The sequence below is a fragment of the Oryctolagus cuniculus genome, chromosome 7 (assembly GCF_964237555.1).
Source record: "Oryctolagus cuniculus chromosome 7, mOryCun1.1, whole genome shotgun sequence".
NCBI classification, from domain to species: domain Eukaryota; kingdom Metazoa; phylum Chordata; class Mammalia; order Lagomorpha; family Leporidae; genus Oryctolagus; species Oryctolagus cuniculus.
The window spans coordinates 66,847,359-66,870,873 of record NC_091438.1 but is presented as its reverse complement, the minus strand read 5'-3'; the positions used below and the strand labels follow the sequence as shown (position 1 = coordinate 66,870,873).

Here is a 23,515-nt window from a genome sequence, read left to right as displayed (position 1 = left end):
ATGAGAGATATGACCTAGGGTTGCAGGAACCAACTGAATACCCAGTGGCCAAAACTGAAACAATTTAAGTAACTGAATTAAATTAAATATTGTTAGATTATAATCCAATGTAAAAACAGATATTTTAAGTCCATACTGAAATAAATGATTAATCAAAGATATAAATGAAGGAAAATAGAGAAATTTCACATGCAGAAGAATGACAAACAGAAAGCTTAAAATATGTTGCCCTTTGTAGGAAGTATATCAAGTATGTGGCGGTGGACGATAGCCCAGGTGCTTGGGCCCCTGCACCCACACGAGAGAACCAGAAGAAGCTCCTGGCTCCTGGCTTCCATCTGACCCAACCCTGGTTGTTGTGACCATTTGGGGAGTGAAACAGGATAGAAGAGGTGTTGCTCTTGTCTCTCTTTGTCTCTCCCTCTTTTGCTGTAACTCTGACTTTCAAATAAATAAATAAACCTTTAAAAAACAGAAAACCTGGTGGTCTACATTAACATCAACAGGGTTGTTATCAACAGTCATATTGGTGCAATGTACACTTCTTATAAGAGTATTTCAAAAAGTTTATGAGAAAATGGGATTAAAATATAAGTTTACATTTGCATAAAAATTTAATTCATAAATGTTTTCTTCATAATGTATATTTTCCACTAACATAATTTTGAAGAGTTCTCTTACGATGGGATGAAAATGACTTTAATTTTAACTTCTGTGGTTTTTCACCCCAAAGCACATTAACCCAATGTAAACATAAAAAAAAACCCCAAATTTGTATTTAACAAGATTCTACAAAATGCTTTGCCAATATTCCCCAGATTATCAAGACTATCAAAAATGAGGAAATTCTGAGAAAGTCACAACCAAAAGGAGCTTAAAGAGACAGGAAAATTAAATGTAATGTTCTATTTTGGATAAGATTGAGATCCTGGAGCCGAAAAAGAATCACAGGAAAAAAACTGAATAAATGTGAATAAAGTATGTGAATAAAGAATGAGGTTTAGTTAATAATAACATATAAATATAGGTTTATTAATTATTCTAAATTTACAATATTAATTTAAAATGGAGATTCTAATAATAGGAGAAATTAGGTGTTAGGTATAGAGGAATGCTTTGTACTATTATTGTAACATTTTTATAAATCTAAAACTTTTCTACAATAATAGTATTATTAAAACATACATTCATATCATTGCATTTTAAGTGATATTTGAGAGGATTATATTATTAGTTTATATTTTTTGGCTGACATTTATTGAGACTGGCCCATTTGTTACCATCATTTCCTAGAAATAGAAAAAGGCAGTGTTACAGTATTCCAAAGGATATGTACTCAAAGAAAGTAATTTCTTCTTTGATTATTATATTTGTATATTTTACATGTGAAATTCTCATAGTACATATTTTGCTAAGTGCACCATATCTGAGCATATTGTTTCATGAAGTCCAACAGCCTTTACTTGTCCTTTCCAGGATTAAGAAGTAAATCAGGTATTTCTTATCTTTTTTTTTCAAGAAATTTATGTTTATTTTATTTTAATTTCTTTAATAATTTTAAGAAACTGTTTACTTTTTCTGTATATTTTCTATTGCATATGTCAAGATAAAACAAATGATGACTTCTCCAAATTCTTGTTATATATATTTTCACACTTAAAAATATTACATAAAAACCAAAGAGAATAATATTTTAGTATTATTTCTGTGAGTTGACTACCAGAAAGCTACCTTTTAAGCTAATATTCAGAAAAGATATTGCTATTTAAGTCTTCTTTTCCCTGAATTTTATTGGATACAGTCAACCTTCTATTTTATGTTTCTTAAATTTCTGCATTTATTTAAATAAAAATATTACTGAGCCAACTAAAACACTAGTTTGGTAAAGCTGAGTTCCAGCAAAAGAATATGAACCAATTCCACACTTACAAATGAAAGGAGCTTGGTAGACTCTAAGCTTTATTTTTCTTTTCACTTAACTACTAATTAGGAACCATGGCTCTAAAACTAAACCTAAAACTATATGATGGAGAAATTTAAGATTTCAATTCTATTCTTCTAGGAATAAATATACTTAAAATACCTTAGCCCATAATTAACAAGCATGAAAAATCTTCTCTCCCAACTGACTTATTTACATATATATTTGCAAATATCAAATTCCCCCTGCTACTTTTATGCTACCATGTTAAATACTACATAGGACTGGTTCTCTATTTTTATATTATAATCTTTGTGATGGCAAAGACCTTCTAAAATTGATGTCATTCACAACTTGTGTAACAATCAGAACTATAATGAAAAGCATTTTCTGAGTTTCAGTGATCATTCTTTAAATAGCGCCAACTCTATTCAAGACAACCCAAACAAATGACTAGCAATCAACTGTTCCCTACCTTCTCCCAAAGAACAATCTGAAACAAAGCAATTCAATATAGTTATCATATAGGATAAATCAGAATACCAAAGACTATACTCTCACCAAGAAAGAGAATGAGGCAATATCTATTCAATTATTAATAGTCATGACTTCCTTTTTTGCTAGGTTCACTGCAATGACTTAAAAGAATGAAAAATTTTTTGAGTCAAACTTCCAAAAATATTTTATAATTACTTATCATTAGTACCAATAAGACAGTAGGAGGACTCATCCAGCAAAAATAATCAGCACTGACAGTACACAGGAGATTCAGTGCATCTCCACAGGAATATTTTACCTGATATTTTCTTCCCAAATATTTTTTAACAAAGTCCAGGCTTATTTTTTATTGTCCTTGTTAGTTGTTTATAAAATGTTAATAGGTATATTAAATATCACTTATCAAATGAAGGCACTGAAACTATGTAAATACAATCTTGTATATAAGGTTACATAGATCACATCATTCTTTCTTCCCAAAGAAGTGAATTTTCCATGTGGGCAGAGAAGTAATATGATACTGTATAATACATGAAAAAACAATGGTCTTGGATTTTGACTCTATGACTTATTTTTACTGGCACTTGCATGCCATTTAAGCTTTAGGTTCCTTAATTTACCCACAGTTGAACCAAAAACTCTGTGCTAAATGATTTCTAAAATGTCAACTACTTCTGGAGTTCAGGGTATTAGAAAGACCGTAGTAAACGCAATTTCTAATTAAACTACCAGAATTTCTATGTAAAAGAGGAAGTCACCAAAAGCAAAGTAGGAAAAACTTACAATATCTCCCTAATAAGCATTGTTATAATGAGAAAATCAATAAACAGTAAAGAGTCAATCAGCACCTATTTTTTAAGATAAAATAAATTTTGATAAAATAGAATTTGCTGAATTAAAAAGGAAGAGCTTATAATTACTGTCTTCTATTTTAAATTTTTACTATTAAAGTAATATTCTTTCTAGAATAATATCATATATAGCTAAAAAGATTATTGTTTATCTAAAACTATAAGCTCTTGGAAAACAGGTCCATTTTCTCTTATTTTCCCATCTACTGAGTCACCTCTATAGAGTAAGACAATTCTTAGTGGTTTCTATTTATTTTGAAATACTAGCACACGCATGAAGCTTCCATCTTAATCTCCCCTGAATGACAGGCTGAAATTATAAATTCTATGTTTAACATTTCTTATTGAATGTCTAATAAACAACTTAAGTATAATACAGCCATAATGGTAACACTGCTTGCCAGGTACATTAGTTTTCTATAGCTGTGTAGCAAATAACAAACTTCATAGCTTAAACAACACCTATTTATCATTGCATAGCTTCGGTGGGTCAGAAACATAATCACAGAGTAGTCGAGCTCTCTGCTCATTTTCACATACAGCCAAAATTAAGACTTCGGCTGGGGCTGTGATCTCATCTAGAGCTTAAGAGTACCCACCCAAGCTCATTCAGGTCATTTACACCATTCACCAGCTGTAGCTATATTTCTGAGGCTCCATTTTCACACTCTCAGCCAAGAACAACTATCAGCTCCCAGGCCATCCTTAAATTTCTGACATGTGCTCCCCTTCCTCTCATATATCAATTTGCTTCTTTGAGGTCAGAAAAGAGCATCTCTCTGACATTTCACCTTTAAAGGGCTCACATAGGAGCAGGCAGGCAGCATAGTGTTTTAAGTCACCCACTGGGATCCTTGCATCCTATACTGTACTGCCTGATCAAGTCCTGGCTCCTTGATTCCAATCCAGCTTTCTGCTAATACACATCCTGGGAGGCAGTACTTGGTTCCCCAACACTGAAGTGGGACACCCAAACTGAATTCCTGGCTCTTGACTTCAGCTTGGTCCAGTCTTGGCTGTGGTAAGCATTTGGAAAGTGAACTTGGGGTAGGAGATCTATAAAACATAAACTGAAACTATCTATCTCCTTTCCATTAATTTCTTCTATAATTCTCCTTCTATGCATAGCTGAATGACTTTTTTAAATGTTAAATGGAATCATGTTACTGTTTTGGCCTCCTATGACTTCCTCCACACTTTGAATACCCGTAAACCTTCTAAACAAGGTCTTACGAGGCCTTCTATGAAGATGCTATTGTTTGAATGTGTTCCTTCCAAACTTTATGTATTAAAACTTAATCCTGGAGCTGGTGCCGCGGCTCACTAGGCTAATCCTCTGATGCGGCATGGCACCCCAGGTTCTAGTCCTGGTCGGGGCACCGAATTCTGTCCCGGTTGCTCCTTTTCCAGTCCAGCTCTCTGCTGTGGCCCAGGAAGGCAGTGGAGGATGGCCCAAGTACGTGGGCCCTGCACCCGTATAGGAGACCAGGAGGAAGCACCTGGCTCCTGGCTTCGGATTGGTGCAGTATGCCAGCCACAGTGGCTGTTTCAGGGGTGAACCAATGGAAGGAAGACCTTTCTGTCTGTTTCTTTCACTGTCTAACTCTGCCTGTCAAAAAAAACAAAAAAACAAAAAAACAAAAAAAAAACCTTAACCCCCATTATAGAGATATGAAGAGATGGTTAAATGATGAGTGCTCTGCCTTCTAAAAAGGGCTTCAGAAAGATGTCCATTTATTTTTGCCCTCTATCCCTTTTGCCATGTGAGGACACAGCGTTTTTCTCACTGGAGGTTGCAGCAACAAGGCACCATTCCACAATGGTGCACAGAGTAGCTCTCCAGACACCAAACCTGCTGATGCCTTAATCTTGTACTTCCCATTGTTCATGACTTTGAAAAATGAATTTCTCATTTTTTTAAAAAAATTATTTAGTCTGTGGTATTTTATTATAGCAGCACAAGCATATTAAAAAGAGAAGCTCTCTCTGAGGAAACACTATTCAATATGTAAATAACTCTCTAAAGTAAGCCCCCTCATAATCTCAACAAAGAGTAGATCAGGCAGAGGTGATTAATGTAAAAATCCTGAAGCAGAGATAACGTGATGCATTAGAGGAACATAAAGGAGGACAGGATGATTGGCACAACTTACAGTGAGGGAGAGGATGGACTAATCACAGCTTCTGACTCCGTTGGTAAAATTAAGTATCAGGAAAGACTGGTAATCTAGCACATGGCAGATGAGTAACCTGCTGGTTTCATGGGGTACTTCTGTGGATTCTCTGGGGATCTGCAACAATTGAGGTCTTGCCCTAACAACTTCCTTCGTGAGTACACATGCATCCCTATGAGTGGTTATCTATGATGCCTCTCCTTATTGCCTGTCTTTCTATTGTGGTCTCCTCTTCTTTTAGACACGATTCTTGGAGTTAGTGTAAGACAACATTATACAGCCTACATCTGGAACCGAGAAAACGTGCAACCTTAGTTCAGTCTCTGTAAGTGGAGTTATTTCCTACTTGTACTATCAAACATGCTGCCACCAAGTCTCTTCAGTCAGACTTGGCTTCTAGATTAGATATGAATCAGATACCAGAGCCTCCACATCCTCCAAGTTCAAGTTCATCTAACATTCTTTTTGAAATCCCTATCATTTGACTTGAAGTAAGTGGGAAGCAATCTACTCCCATTCATGAGGACTCAAAACATCCTGACAAGTCTTTTCAAATTCCTACATTCTGGCTGAATTATGATTCTTCACTTAAGTAAACACTAACATTTCCAAAACTTACGTTTAATCCTTTCATATGTAATTAATATATAAGTTGTACTATAGCTCTATTTAAATGGTAGGAATAATGTACACATGAGTGCAAAATAGAGGGTATATTTAAGACAACAAATTTTGCTGGGTAATGTGTCTGGCTTTGCCACTCACCAGCAGTATGTCTGTGACCAAGTTCTTCAAACTTTGTGTATCAGTATTTTCATCTGTGAAATACAGAAAATAACAATCATAGTGTTAAGATGAGAATTAAATAAACTATATACACATTCTTACCCATAATCCAACAAACACAAGCACATGTACATTTTCAGCTATACACACATACACAATCTTTCATATTCTCTAATTTTTATATGTTCATATAGAGTTGTCACCTATTTTTTTTCATGCCATATATAACTTACGCTTGAGACAAAACATCTCATCTTAAGGTGCTATCTAAAATGTGTCAATAGGAAACAAGCAATATCAATATTTTTATATTTAAAACATGACAATTCTTCACTATATCATGTGGGTGTATTTTTTTAAATGTCTGAAATACATATGGACATAAATTTTCAAACTAAAAGAAAAAAATCACCTTTTCACATTATTAAAAACTTGAGTTCATCAGTTCTACTTAGACAATGACTATTATTATTTTTAATAATAAGCTGGCAGAAGTTAGGATACCACTTGGGATGACTGCTTCCCATGACAGAGTACCTGCATTTAAGTACTGACTCAGCTCCTGATTCCAGCCTTCTGCTAATGTATACCTTGGGAGGAGCAGCAGATGAGTAAAGTAGTTGGAAATCTGCTACCCACATGCGAGAGCTGGATTGAGTTCCCAGCTCATAGCTTCTGCCTGGCCCAACCCAAGCTGTTGCCAGAATCCAGGGGGTGAAACAGCAGATAGGTGCTCCTTCTCTATCATTTGTCACGTCTCTCTTTCTCTTTCTACCTCCCCCACCCCATGTGTGTATGTGTCTGTGTTTATGTCTGTCTCTCCAATAAATAAAAATAGTAGTCTTAAAATCACACACGTATGGCACTTGGTATTCAACATGTATTCATAACATTATTATACTTATTTTTATTATTTCATTTGAAGCAAAAGGTATTTTACATAGCATTTTTACATTTTAAATAATTTTTTACATGTGAAGAAGCTGACATTAAGAAATACTGTAAAACTTAGATAAGGAGACTAATAAAAAAAATAGACCTTTATCACTCCACTAAGTCCTTACCTAGTAATCTTTATACAGTTGGACATTGCTCCTTAACCCAGGTAGAAAGGGTATCACTAACTCCATTAGCTGAGATCTCACAGTGTTACATGAATGCTTTCTGAAAAATATAATTAGTATATTAAACCAAGACATGTAGCAGAGTTCAAATCACAATTATCTTTTGTCTCTAATACTTCTTGAAAATTTATTCAGTGTGGATATTCTTTCCTGTTGCTGGATGAAAAACTGGCTAATTTCATGACTTTTTGCTTCTTCCTAGGTATAAAGCAGTTCTGTAACCCTTTAAGTCATAAAGCATTGCCCTAATTCAATAATTACAATTTATACTTGTGCAATTCATGTTATTAATCAATGTTTCTACAGCAAATCAAATTTAGACTTTTCATTCCCAAACGCAAGGTCTGTATTTGCTTGCCTCATACACAATGAGCATGGTTCTATTTTGCCTTTTTTCCCCACCTGTCTTTCTCTTCTTTAACTGGCTAGCCACTTTGCTAGACCCTTCCAGGATCACAGTGAGCATGCTCAAAGAAATAAGAGAATGAAATGATTTTTCCTTGACCAGTTACATCATATTTTATGTGCTAGGTACATAAGCAAAGCTGATAATCTTATGGGAATCTTTTGTATCTTGGATTTAGAAGTTTCCATAGTTGGCAACATTTCATTCTCCTGACTGCATGCACTCCAATTCAGCCCTTCATGTTCCTGGACATCTCACACAAGGTCACACTATTGGAGTCTCTTTAATACTTCCTGTTGATCCTCTTTGTTAGTCCTCAGGAAAGTTTTCAACCCATTCTTTTACTTGCAGTGGCTCAAACCTAGTCTACTAATAAATTCTTTGCCACAGACCAGGGCAGTTTTAAAGAAGCAACAAAACTCTTAGGTCTATACCAAGCACAGTTAGCCCTTTTCTTATCACTTGAATAGTCTAGGTGAGTGATTGACTCCAGGTTGCAAGGTCCCATAATGTCAGGAAAGACATGTAAATCCCTCTAAGTGGTCTTGTGAAAACCCACTCTTTCTAACTGTACGCTTCTCTTCTGCACAAGTAAGATGAGGTTTGAATGCTGTTTCCTTCACAGAAGTTCTCTTCAAATCGTTTACCTTCTTCACACTCTGGTGGTTCATGTCCTTGAAATATCTGAGGGTTTCAAAACTCAGAAGAGTAGGTTTCTGGATTTTCCTCTATATTCATCAAAAAGAGAAAAAGTAGTGTCTGACTCATATTCATTTCAAAACTGTGTATTTGGAAAGGGCATTTAGCCTAGCACTTAAGATATCGGAGTACTGGGTCTGGCTCTTGGTTCCAGATTCCTGGTAATGCAGACACCAGGAGGCAGCAGTGATGGTTCAAGTAACTTGAGAGTTCTGAGTGCATTCCCCATTTCCAGCTTTGGCCCCAGCCCAGTCTCAGCTGCTGTGCGCATTTGGGAGAGTTAACCTATGAATGAGAGCTCTTTCAAACCGTATCTGTCTCTGTCTAATAAAAAAAAAAAATACAATTAAAAATTTATTTATTTATTTGAAAGTAGAGTTACAGAGAGACAGAGGCAAAGAGAGGTCTTCTATCCATTGGTGTAGCCATCCAAATGGCTGCAATAGCCAGAGATGGGCCAATCTAAAACCAGGAGCCAGGAGGTTCTTCTGGGTCTCCCACACAGCTGCAGGAGCCCAAGGACCTGGGCCATCTTCTACTGCTTCCTTAGGCCATAGCAGAGAGCTGGATCAGAAGTGGAGCAGCCAGGACTTGAACAGATACCCATATGGGATGCGGCACCACAGGTGGAGGTTTTACCCAAAATGCCACAGCACCGACCCCTTGGTAAGCCCTATCAATAGCCTGCTCTACATGTTCTGCTCCTTGCTTTATACTATCATATTGATGAATGTATTGTATATATATTATGTCCTCTGCTGAGTTACAATTTCCTTAAAAGGAGATACTGTGGTTTATTTATTTATACATTCTTCATGACACTTAGAATTGGATACACACTAAATGAAAAGCAACACGGAAAACTAGCCAAAGGCTAACGTGCAATTAACGGAAGCAAGAAGAATCTAACAGTTAAGCAAATAACATCAGACAGGCATGGAATTAAATCCTCGCTTTATCATGGGCTAACTCAATGGGTGACCTTGGAAATGTGGTTATACTTTATCTGCAAAGTATAAATAATGACACTTTCCTTATTTGGTCTTAGTGAAGAATATTTCCTTATTTGGTCTTAGTAGAGAATAATTTTAAAATTAGCTGTTTTAATTATTGTTATTATATTTGTTACCTATTTTTCTAGAAAGATAATAGATATGGCCAAAAATGTGAATAAATTTGTTTTATAAACAAGCTGATGATTAAATTAAAAAAACTCAGCAGTTATCTAAGCAACTTGATCGTTAAAAAACAATTTGAATTAATAAGGCTAGATAGACATATTCTTTATACACATGTGAGTAAAAAAGAAGAAAAAAATGAAGACACTGCCTGAAGTATGGTAAGCATTGACATATTTTTCATGGTTTTATTATGTTCCTGTAGGTTGAAAACATTAAAAAATTACCAGTATGAGGGAAAAATGTTAATCTTATATGGTTTATAATTTATTTTAACTTGATTAATTATGGAAAATGTGTAAAAAAAGTATGTTGGTTTCAATATATAGTCCAGGGCTGATAATTGGACTGTGGTTTTCAGCAATGATTTCCTACTACTTAATCTGAAGGCTGATCTCTAGGCTTCATCTATTTTACTCATCAACACCCGCTATTTGTTCATGAGCTCAATGTTAAATTACTATCAATACTATGTAAGTACACTAACTAAAATATACAAACAATTTCTTCACTAATTTTTATGAACAGATTATTAGAATCTGCTAATCTTATATTTTATATAAATGATACACTAGACATTATTCTTAAATGCTCCTCTATTTAGCCAGTGATTCTGGAAGATTATAGGTTATCCGGTTCACTAGAGAGCTAAAACAAAGCAGTCCCTCCTTTGCTGAGGCTTTGTTTTCTGTGATTTCAGTTTGATTCAGTCAACTGTGGTCTAAAAACATAAAATGGAATACTCCAGAAATACATAAATCTTTAAGTTTTAAATTACATTCCATTTTGAGTAGTGTGATGAAATCTGCCACCATTTTACTCTGTCTTGCTCTCTATGTTAATCATCTTGTCCAGTGCATATATACTACCATTCAATTACTCTCTAGCTATCCAGGTGATAAGATCAACTGTTGCTATATCACAATGTGTATGTTCAAGTAATCCATATTGTATTTAAGAATGGCACCAAAGAATAATAAAAGAGATATAGAAAACTTTATTATGGCATATTGTTATAATTGTCCTATTTTATTAGTTATTGCTGTTGATTTCTTACTATGCTTGATTTTTAAACTAAACTTTACCATACTTATGCATTTTTAGAGAAAACATGCATATATCTGTATATAGACATACACACACATTTACACACATATAGAGTTTAGTACTATCCACAATTTAAGGTACTCACTGGGGGTCTTAGGAGGTAGGCACATTCATAAGTGAAGATTACCCTATTGCTTATTTAATCAAAGGTCAATATTTATGCAAGGTATCATCAGAGCATATGCAGCAGAAAGCTGAGATTTCATGGTCTGTAGAACTTTACTCGTATTATTTTATGTTTGTTTATGAAAAAATATCCATGTGTAGCAGAATCTGTGCCATTATTCATGATGTGATGGGTAGATAAAAAAAGTTGGTTATATCACTTAACCAACTCCTACAATGGTAGCCACTATATTTACTAGAGATAATCTAATAGCTGTGAAATAATTGGTTTAGTCAGATCATGACAAATATTTGTGTATATATGATAGAAATTATATATAAATATATATGAGAGAGATTATTACTTCTTGAAAGATAACACTGCAAGAAATAGCTTTGAAACTGATCATTAAAGTTAGTGTTCATCAAAATATAGATGTGTTATTCGAAGAGGAAGGTAAGGAAGGTAAGAACAATAATTCTATTCATAGTGTTGGAGGAACAGAAACTGCAAGAATAAATCGAGGCATAATGGGTCTAAGAGATGGTGATACTAGTAAGAAGTTCCTGCAGAGTATTCAGAATATCCATTTCTTCTTTTTCATCTGATTTTTCCACTGGTTATGTTGGATTGGGATTGAAGGATGGTTGTTTTCACACCATCACTGATGAGAATAGCTAGGATTTAGGTAGAGAGAGATAAAACCTTAATGATAGGAAACTTGAAGATTTAAGTATCTGCAGTGTCCAGATTCACAACTAATTCTGATATTTAGGGTAATTTCACATTTCACTCATCTTCCTCTCTATAAACATCATTTTGCTGAGGTTGTATCTAAGCTGTAAGAATCTAAAAGGGCATCACACAATTAACAGGTGACATCTGGTTCTCAGTGACAACTTCAGGCTAACGCCGTGACATGCCTGTTTTCTCTGGTCTCTACTACTGGCGCATGCAGATGTCAGCTACGTCATACTTCTCTCCAGTCTGCTTATGCTCTGAGCTGTAACCATTCTGTTTTCAGTTCAACGTGAAAGCATTCTGCTGCTCTCCAGGGTTTATTAGTGAGACAAGAGATTCTAAGAGGCCATTTCAGGTCTGTACCTCGAATATGTCACTCATTTTGTTCTCCATACACCAAGTAAGGGACATAATTGGAGGTAGGGGAAGAGTGGCACAATATAACGTTTGAGATCTCTCTAAGCTCCACTGTAAGAAATCATCTTCAGTTCTAGAAACCCAATTTTATGTATTTGTTCTATTGTTAATCCCCAAACTGATCACTGGGCTTGAGGAAAAAAGGTACCTGAGAACACTTTCCAAGTGATATGAAAAAATCTAAATATTCTTTCCCCATTTTTGTCCTCTTTCTCACCCGAGAAATTTTTCTTGATGGATTTGAAAAATTAATTGATTTATAATCTGTTAGCATATTATTGCACCTTGATATTTTTCATTAACTTGTATGTGTGTAAATTATTTTTCTTTCTACATCTTTGCTTTTGAAGCATAAACAATACTTTGTTTTACTGCTGTTCCCCCTTTTAAATCTTTTTTCTAAGACATAAATTCAGAGTATCTAACATGTTGTTACAGTTGGGATCACAGATAGCAGCGAGTGGGGGTAGGAGGAACAACATCATGTATTAACCAAATTATCAGGAAAATTGTTTCAAAGTATTATACTGCTACATAACTACTAAATAATGTTTTTAATGAAGTCTGTAAAATTTAGTGATGGTTTCATAAAGAGTTCTATTGTTTACTTTTAAGGACAAAAGCTGTTTTCTGAGTCTTCAGTAATCTACCTAAAATAAATCTCCAAATTGGGCTAAATTAAATACTGACTACATCATCAATCTTGGGGCAATTATCACAAATGTCAGAAAGAGTAAAAGAGAAAATATTTAGTCTTTTACATAAAGAAATGCTTAATAAGCTTGATTTATTAATGATAAGTATTACAATCTGAGCTTTCCTTAGTTTTCACATACACTAAGCACAGTACTAAAACTCAGTTTATCTCTGTCAATCATTGAGAGATCTGATCAAATAAGGATTCCAAAAGCACCACTGAATGTATTCTCAATCTTCGTAAAATCTATGAAATGCATCTTATGTTAGTTGTATGTATAATGATCAATAACTCAAATTCTTTCAAATTGCATATAATCTACACTTCCATAATGAATTCCTAAATTATGGAATTATAATACAATTATGTCTTGGAAAGGATGTTTGCTGAAATTATCATTTAACCCAATATACAGTTATATATGTGATATACTGTATATTTTACCATGCATTTCTTCCAAAATGACCTTATACACACACATGCATGTGTACACACACACACACATACCAAACCTCAGCAAATGCTTCCTTATTTTATGAAGTCTAATGTCAGGTCCTAATTAAAGAAAATGTGAATAATGCTCTTCCATAACAACGTGATACAAAGTAAAACCCTGTTTCAGTAGTTCTGCAGTCCACTGTTAAAAAAAATCTAGAAAAAAAGAGTTGCAATGTGATTCAAAGACAGAGCATTGAAATTGATTCATATTTCACAGGGATCTGTAGAACTGTGGGTCTAGATTGCAGCTCTTAACCACTAGCCAGCTTTGCCTGCTTTTCCATGATAGGCTCTGTCTTCACTTTTTAAAATACTAACAGGCTTCTTGTGGGTGGGATCAAATAACTGCCCCTCTCCCTTCACCTGTGAAATTTCAGAGCCCATTTGAAAAGGGCCATTGTTTCCCAGGAATGCCAGGCCTAGTCCAGGAAAGAAAGTCTTCATTTCAACAGGAATTTGGAGCCTGCCTGAGAAGGCCAGCCAGTTACTTGGTGAAAACTGTGGCGATTCATTCAAGTTCTGAACAGTTACTATCCAGGCTGTAACTCGCTTACTTTCAGCTCCTAAGTTTCATGACTAATGTGTTTTTTTCCCTTAAATCATAGGGATGTGTGCGTGTGCATCTGTGCATGCACGTCACAGCAGAAAGGAGTAAGTATGTCTGAAGTGCAGTGTGTGCACAGGCAGTGAGCTATTGAAGGAAACCTCTTTTCCCAAACAGGGAGCTGCAGCCATGAGTATGAGACATAGGTTCCTCTGTTTCAACTTCTGCCCCTACAGTTACAGCAGTGAGTGCATTCATGTGAATAAGCTCATATGTTTAACAAGTATTTTGAAATAGGTTCCCAATAAAATATATTTGTACAAGAATACAAAACAACGATACAGTACTTGTATTCAAGACCTCTACAGAAGGCTCTTGTCTGAAACATATTAAAAATAATTTCTAAAGTAAAATTAGGACTAGAAGCCTAAAGAATACATGACTTCAGAAAGGAAAAAAAAAAACAAAACCTTGATACAGACTCAAACCCTTCTTAGTGTCTACAGGGACAGACTAGCAGTTTTACTATCTAAAGTTCCAACTATTTAGAGTTCCCTGACATTTTATACAGAATATCTTGGAAATTTTCCAAGATTTGTTCATTCTACTAATAAGATATTTACACTTGCAAAATCCTTATTAAGAAAATCTACCTCTGCCCCTCAAAAATTTCAAAACATCATTCAAGCATTCAATTTGACCAATGTGTACAAATACAAAGAAAAGACAACAATGTAACAGACTAGAAAGCAGAGCATTTAGCCTTATGCATGTTTGTTAGAAGGGCAGGCAGTAGTGTTCCCAATACAACTTCAAGATCACACTTTGGAAATATTTTTTCATGGCAAGGGCAAGCACTTTTTTTTTTTTTTTTTGAGATGTTACATTAATTACTGTATTCAACATCTACAGAGTTTGGAAACCTTTTTGTATGATTCTCATAAGTCACATTTTAATCTCTCATTAAACAATAAAGCATCATAAATTTGTGGTGAATTGCCACATAAAGGTTTAACAAAGCAAATTTTCAAAAATTAGAAAATAGTGAAATAGAGTCAAATCACCTACAGAAGACATGGTTTGCCGTCTGTTCTCCTTCAGGGGATGTTTTCTGTGATCTTGTTAAAAACTTGATGTTGTGACACCATTAGTCGTTAGACTTGAGGATAGATGGTGCACAAAAGGAAGCTTGTCCTTTTGGGACGTGGTTTTGAATCAGTTTCAGATGACAGAAAAATACTCTTTTGTGGCTGCTAAAGTTCAGGAATGAATTCTGGCAGTCTTACCCAATTCCCTAAAGCAGAGTCCACATTACCAACATCTAATTGGCAGACTATGCTTGTAACTCCCATGAGGGCCAAGGTAATGAATGGATTTAGTGAAGGTGTCCTGAGTCATCTTTACAGTGGCTGTTCTGGGCACTAAGGCTCTTTCTCATAACCTCCCCAGACATATCACTCAAGGAAAAGAGAGAGAGGCTTATGTTCTAGCAAAACAGCAACAAGACATGGCAGTTTTATTAAATGGTTGTCTCAAAGAAAGCTGCTCTCTTCCTTTGATAAGGTAAAGCAAAGGAGTCTTAGGAAAGAAAATATATTCTTGCTTGATCACTTGATACCTTAATTTCCATTCCAAACACTCTTTTATATTTGGATTCAATTTCCAGCTAAATATGGTGGAATTTGACTTCCTTTTGGCCTACTCCAGATTATTCTTTAGTCAGTGAGGGAAGAAATTTGGCCCATTTCTCCCTAGAAAGCCTAGAAGGATTTACTCTTATTTATAAGTAACTTTTGTTCTTTGTATCTGGGAGACAGAATTGGTCCAGTCTTTCTAATTCTGTGCATATAAATAGAACTAAATAATTTTAATATAGATTTACTATTATCTTATTAATTCTTAAATTATTGATGCAAATTTATATCTGAAATTTTTTTTACATACACCAGTTGCTCAACACTAGCAAGCAAGATTGAATATAGAAATCTTCACTGCCAGTTGCCTCATTCACAAATTAGAACTGTAGTAGAGAAGCTGAGGTCAAAAAGGAAATGTCAGTCATGACAAAAATTAATGATTTACTGGTTTTGCAGAAAGTATTCTTTACTTCCTACAAACAGAATTATTATATGAAATACTATTAATCCTTAGCAAACATTTTCAATACTGACTAGTCTATAGAATTTATATTTGACAATGCTATCTGAAAGTCACATAGAATTATATTATTGGAATATTTTCAAGCATTTCTATATTCTTAAGCCCCCTTCCTTTACCAGAACCAAAATCAATATATATATATACTACCCTGCAATTTTTTTAATGAATAAAAAGATAAAGTGGAGTCTCAAGGACAAAATACACATTGAAAAACTAGGTGCTTTGAACTTTCTCATCACCTTACCAGGGTTTCCGCACAGGCAGCCTAAAAGACAACTCAGCAATGTCTGAATGGAACTGCAAACAATGGCTCCTTCACAAGTGGGTCTTTAATTGATTACGGCTGTGTTTATGGAAGCAGAAGAGAATTTACAAAAAATGACAGATTCCCTTAATTTTGAAGGACTTTTACTGGCATTCATGGTAAGAGTGGTTTATATATTGAACAGTCCAAATCTTTTCCCTACCTATACCCACCTGGTTGCCATCCAAACTAAGTAAACATTAAAGATGCTTACTTTATTTCCGAATTTAAAGTATTTTTTAAAAATTTGAGAGAAAGAGAACCCGGAAGTCAAAGAGAGATGTTAAAGAGAGTTCCCATCTGCTGGTTCACTCCCCAAATAATTGCAATAGCCAGGACTGGCTGAGGCTGCCATGAGTCAAAATTTTTCCTAGGTTTCCCACAGAGGGTGTCAGGGATTCAATAATTGGATCCATCATCACCATCTCCCAGGGTCTGCTTTAGTTGGAAGCTGGAATTGAGAGCCCAAGCCCACGGACTTGAACTAGGCATCTTCATATGGGATGCAGGCATCTGAACTGGCGCCTCAACTGCTTGGTCAAACACGTGCTTCTATGTCATTTTTTATTATAATTATTTCCTCATACTCAAATGTATAAAATTCACATTTTCTAAGATATAGTTTATGTTCAGAGAGTTGAAACAAAGACTGGTTTCTCTTTGTCACAGATTCTATATTAAATATTAGAGAAGATACTGAATAATTAATTGTTAGAACTGAAGGTAGTTGTGTTGTTCCTCTGCCAATCTACCTACAGAATTAAAAAAAAATGGAAGTTGGGAAATTATGATTCATACCTTCCATTCAAGTAATATCTACTTTTATCATAGCATCAAAATACTATAATTTTAAAGTTGTGTTACATTTATTTAATAACTTAATACTAGATAATCATATGTGATTTAGGGCAAACAGAAATTAAAATTTAGCTATATTAGCCTATGTCAAAAGGCTTTTCATTTGCCTGTTAATAGTGCCCTCTACAGGTCAATTATAACAACAACATAAGATCCTTAAGTAGTTTGGTCTATGGTCAGAGATTATCTCGATGGAAAACAGTGATACAATTGTAATATTAAATATAAAGTCTACTAGTCAATTCCAATTTACATTTTAAGTCTTTAAAATCAACCAAAAATTAAGTGGTCTAATGAATAGCATGGACTGTAATTTCAAAGCAAATACTTGAGAAGGTCTTAAGTGATTTATTCAAAGTTAATAAACTGAAGAAATAGCTTAGAAGCAGAATAACCTAAGGTGTATGCTAATGTTAACCTTTTTACACAAAATGAAGATGACAACATTTTATTATGGCTTCTTTGTGGGAAAAGTACATGAACAGGAAAAACCATCTTACCTCAGAACACTGAAGCTGTGGTTTTCCTCATTCATCAAGGACTCCTTTTTAAAACAGACTCACAAATCAGTAGCTGCAAAATATATTTATTTGTAGGACAACACTGTACTGTTAAATTAATATTATTACATACTGTTTCATTATTGCTTAATTTTTGACTTTCATTCTAAAACTTTGACTTGCAATGAACAAAAAATTAACCTAATAACTGGATTTCTTAGTTTAAATTTCACAGAAATTTCTATATATTTCCTATGAATGGCCCTACATATAAAAAACTCATTTGTGAATATTCTATATATTCTTTACTCCATACCATTCATGTCATTCATCAACTAGAATCCTAATCCTGAATGCTATTTGCCTGTCTACCTTGGGTATATCTACTCTTAAACAGAGGAACTTGATAACTTCAGAATATATATTTTAAAATACAAATAGTTCATAAAAGAATAAGCAGCATCTCTTGAAAATGATAGGAAAAGTTTTGATAGTAAAGATCTAGTACTTTTATAATGAATAATAGGTTTCTGAAATCTGAAGGAAAAAAGAATTACCAACAAAGTGGCTAAAGAATTACCAACAAAGTGGCTAAACAATAATATATATATAATATACATTATATATATATAATATTAATATATTAGTATATCCTGGAATATTTGAGTATCCTTGACTTTCTTAAGTTAATTGTAGTCATCAATAAATCTTTGCTGTCATTTACTTAGTAAACACCTTCTCTAAGCCTCTGTTACCTCTTATGTATATGAGCCTGCTAATGTCCATATCATAAAATAGCTATTATGATCAAAATAATTAGTATTTAAAAACCACACGGACTAATACTAGCACAGGTTTAGTGCTTATAAGGTATAAAGAAAACTAATTCTAAAATTGACACAATAGTAATGACAGTATTTTGAAAAATCTTGAAGGTACTCTTCCTTTCATGCCTTTTAAAATCACCCCTTATTTTGTCTGTTACAACTGGAATCATATTTTAATACATACCTATAAATTTTATTAATTATGTAATTAGATCCTTTGTGCATTTCAGTAAAATATTGAGGATGATAAAATATTGACTATAATTTTATTTGTAATTAAGGAATATCACCTCATTTTAGGTTGGCTACTAAAAAAGGAAAGAAAAGAACAGGAAGAGTACTAGTGAGAATGAGAAAGAATTGGAAGTTTTGTATACTGTGGTAGAAATATAAATTGTAGCTATGAAAGACAGTATAGCAACTATTTGAAGAAACAAATATAGAATTGTCATATGATCTACCAACCTACTTCTAGCTATACATCTAAAAAAATGAAGTAGCATCCCAAAGATATATTTGTATATTGTGTTCATAGCACCATTATTCACAGTAGCCAAGAGATAGAATCAATCCAAGTGTTCACCAATAGGCCAATGGGTAAAGAAAAGGTGATACACACACACACACACACACACATGCACACATAATGGAATACTGTTCAGTTTTATAAAGGAAAGAGATGCTGTCATATGTTACAATATGGAATCTGCTTGAGGAAATTATATTTGGTGAAATGAGTTGGTCACAAAAAGACAAATACTGTATGATTATTTTTATACAAAGGAATTTCAAAAAGTTCATAGAAAATGGAATTAAAATATTTAGTTTGGTACAAAAATTTGGAACTCATGCATAATATTTCTGTAATATTCATTTTCATTAAATTCTTGGAGAGCTCTGGTATTAGGTATTTAAAGCAATTAAATTTATAGGTAAAGAAAGCAGAATGATGGTTGCCGGGCTTATGGGGAAAGGGAAACGGATCTGTTTAATGAGTACACAGTTTCAGTTATACAAAATGAAAAAAAAGTTTTGGAGAACTGGTGAACAACAATGTAAATATATTTAAGACTCATGAGTTTTACATTTTAAAATGGTTAAAATACTAAATTTTATGAGAATAATTCTCTGTGGCTTAATTTGTCCCCAGGATCTTAGGAGTGCAGTAGCTTTACTCTTTCAGAACTTCTGCTTTCTCAGAAGTCCATTTTTCACTTGTAGAATCCCAGAAGTCTAATAACATTCCTTCATTTCTATGCCCTTCATTCTGGGTGACAGTGTTTCTGCTAGTATTAAATTCTCAAAAATCTTATTGGTCTTCCATAGATGAGAACGAAGTCAATCATTAGACACAAGGGTAATCATACTTTCTTCTTGGATGTTATGGTTTCAAGGTTTATGACTCCCTCTCTCTTCTCCCCTGCCCTCCCCCATCCAATTTATATACTGAAATCTTAACCTTCAAGATTTTATTAGAAACTAGGAACCTTTGTGAAGTGATTAGGTCATTAAAGCAGAGTCCTCATGAATGAGATTATGGACATTATAAAAGGAGCCTCAAGAAGACCTTCTTCACCTCTTTGATATAAGGGCACAGCACCATCTATGAACCAGAAAGTTGACACTCATAAGGCACAGAATATACCTATACCTTGGCCTTTGATTTTTTTCAGCCTCTGAAACTATGAGAAATAAAGTTCTGTTTTTTGTTAAGCCTCCCAGTTTATGATACTATGTTACAGCAGCCTAAACAAGTCAAGACATTGGATAACTCTACCTCCAGTCCTAGTTCTGGTGAGATAACTGGTTGAATTTATAAATCACATTTCTGAAATCCTTAGCAAAGGACTATTTATCCATGTTCATGTTGCTCGCTCCAGAGTATGTCTTAGAATTCTTGTGATACAGACTGGCTGAGAATTTTCCAAATTATTGTTATAGCCCATTTTTTGCTCAATAGTTTCTTCTTCAATTTTTATTTCTTTCCTCTCATATTTTACTATGTGCTAGAAAAAAAAATCATCCCACACTTTCCACACTTTCTTAGAAATCACATCAGCTAAATGTCTAATTAAATGGTGTTATTTATTTCCATCTGAACTCAGGAAAATATCCTCTAAACTCATATTTTTACCAACAGTGTTTTAAAGACAACCTAGGATTTTTTTCTATCATGCATGCACATCAGAATTCTTTCAGCAGGTACTGATTACCCAGTTCCAAAGCCAATCCCACATTTTTCTGTATTTATTACAATAGCACCATACTCAGTACCGAAATCTGTGTTTGTTTCCTAGAGATGCCACAACAAAGTACTGCAAATGATTCTTGGCATAATTTTTTTCAGGGCAGTCTAGTCAACCTAGTATGGTGGGTACTATATGAATAAGGTATTCAAGTTCTACTTTATAGAAGCAAATGTATGATTAAATGCAGTGTTTATAAGGCAAAATGAAAATTATATATATTCTTCACAATTTATTAAACTTTAAACATTTAGAAAAAAATTTAAAATATGTGTGATTGTACATAACTTTTCAAAATTAGTTTGGAGTAGTAGTTCTTGACGGAAATACATTTAATATTGTTCATCGGCAAAAGTTTCCTAGAATGGGTATTGGTTATTTGACAATATTGATACTTTTCTGTCATTCATATGAGCCAACACATTTGAGAATAGCAGGAGTCTAAAAAGATTCTCTTCACAATGTAATGAACAACATACTACAATCTCTATTGAGGTTTTCTTTTTTCTAATCCATAACTCTGTAAGGGGTAATTTTCTTTCTTGTAACCATTGAAGCTTTCAGAGATTGTTTGGTTGACTTAACTGTCTTATAAGGACACCTAATGTATTATGGGTGTTCTTATTGCCTGCCAAAGGAGCCATCTATAGAATATGAGAAAATAAATGAGAGTTAGATCTACTAGAATGTCTGGATTTTTTTTTCAGGAAGTGGAAATGGAGAAGGGTATTGGAAAGGGAATGAGTATCAGCATGGATGCATATAAAGCATGATTTGTTGAGGAAAAGAAAATGGTAGAGTATGGCTGGAGTTTAGGAAATTGTGGGGGAATATAAAGCCCAGATTATAAAGGTTGATTGAGAGGGAGGAGTTGAAGGTTGAAGGCGAAAAACATTGGAGTTAATTTAGGAGGCCTGGAATGGGGCAATTGGCTACAAGGCAATTGCCTGTTTAGAAGATATATTTTAAGAGTTACTATGGAATCAATATTTTGTGAAAAATCAGTAGAAAGAAAAAGTTTTAAAATTAACTCAAAATATTTTTTGACTTGGTTGAACATTTGCCTCAATAAAGATGAGGAAGATAAATGATCTTGATTAGGGTATAAGTACTCTAGGACTAAACCTGTTTGAACTATAGCTGAACTCTGATTCTTCACAAGTTGTTTTAGCAAATGGATCATTCCTGCTGGCTGGAACAGTCATTCTTTAATGAGATATGGTTAGTTTGGACCAAGAATGGTGCTGATATTCTAATTTTTGATGACTCATCTTGAACACAGACCAAGTTCAATGACATATTCTTTACCAAAAATTCTGATATTTAATTGAATGTATGGCACTGTGTATGGGTTACCACTTGTAGATATTCCAAACACAGCTCCAATTTTGGTCAACAACACCTGGGAAAGGGAGATGGAAATAGTAGTAGAACTGTTTACCCTATGAACCTCCTGCCACTGGCACCTAGAATAGTCATTCTCTGGGTACAGCTCTCTCTGCAGATCCCACTCCACATGTAGTCATCCTTCAGTAGAGGCCCTTAGAGGGATTTTGAAACAATAGCTTTGTGATGCCAATGGGCTCATGCATTCAGTGTTCTCTTTTGTCTTTAATTAATGTAATGATGTCATCCTTTTCCAAGTAAAATTTAAACCTAATTAGGTGAGGAACAGACAACACTGTATAAAAGGGATCATTCTGCCAGCGCCGCGGCTCACTAGGCTAATCCTCCGCCTTGCGGCGCCAGCACACCAAGTTCTAGTCCCGGTCAGGGCGCCGGATTCTGTCCCGGTTGCCCCTCTTCCAGGCCAGCTCTCTGCTGTGGCCAGGGAGTGCAGTGGAGGATGGCCCAAGTCCTTGGGCCCTGCACCCCATGGGAGACCAGGAGAAGTACCTGGCTCCTGCCATTGGATCAGCGTGGTGCGCTGGCCGCAGCGCGCCAGCCGCGGCGGCCACTGGAGGGTGAACCAACGGCAAAGGAAGACCTTTCTCTCTGTCTCTCTCTCTCACTGTCCACTCTGCCTGTCAAAAAAATATATTAAAAAAAATAAAAAATAAAAGGGATCATTCTTCTTGCACTGCCAACAGGCCCATAATCTTTTTTCCTTACTGTTAGCAGTACACGTGGACATGGATGTACTCCACACTGACAAAGAATACATTTTCAGAATGCAGTCATTAAATCCTAGAGTTCAAGAGAAACACTGAAAACAGGTTACCCTATGTTTATACCTTAAAATTACAAATGGTATATTTAACAAGACCAGAAAATGAATTATCATTACATTCCCTGCCTGCTGTAAGACATGAACCAGTGTCATTACCATTGAGATACTTTGAGTTCTTGTAAGTCAGTATTCACTGAAGGATTATAGATAGCATAAGTAATGACTAAACAGCATTAAACACATGATATTGGAAATGCAGGGCAAAAAGATTTGCATTATTTCAATATAAACAGGTTCCAAATAACCATGGTATTATGAATAGTCTGCTGCTATCTTTTTCTTGTGATGGGAGACATGAAATTTCTAGGACTTGCACTAATAACAAAAAGAACAAAAAGATGATTCCTGAGTCAAAACAGGAATCTACAGTGCCTAAACACTGGGAAGAATTATCCTTTGCATGGATAGGTAATAAGTATCTTTGTGACTCTTATCTATTCTTTATTCTAAGTCACTATGCCTTATGTAGACACATCAATTTTGCAAATTTCTTAAATCAAATTACCTCATTTAACAGTGAATTCCAGCAGTATTTTCACGGTGCTCCATAATTCCTAACAGTGGCCCAATGCAACTATGAGAAATACTATCTACAAAATGGCCTAGAAAAATCAAGATAAAAGACTACAGTCAACCTGTTCTA

The 23,515-nt window shown here is 34.6% G+C and overlaps 1 long non-coding RNA gene across 8 annotated transcripts in view; it reads right to left on the bottom strand.

Moving 5' to 3' along the window:
- LOC103350106 (uncharacterized) overlaps nt 1-23,515 on the bottom strand; it is a 207,724-nt gene that overhangs the window by 161,397 nt on the left and 22,812 nt on the right. For all 8 annotated transcript variants that reach the window (XR_007923524.1, XR_007923525.1, XR_011390130.1 and 5 more), the window contains exons 2-3: nt 7,295-7,394; nt 6,210-6,262 (exon numbers count right to left, since the gene is read on the bottom strand). This is a non-coding gene — a long non-coding RNA (uncharacterized lncRNA). The remainder of the gene's footprint in view (nt 1-6,209; nt 6,263-7,294; nt 7,395-23,515) is intronic.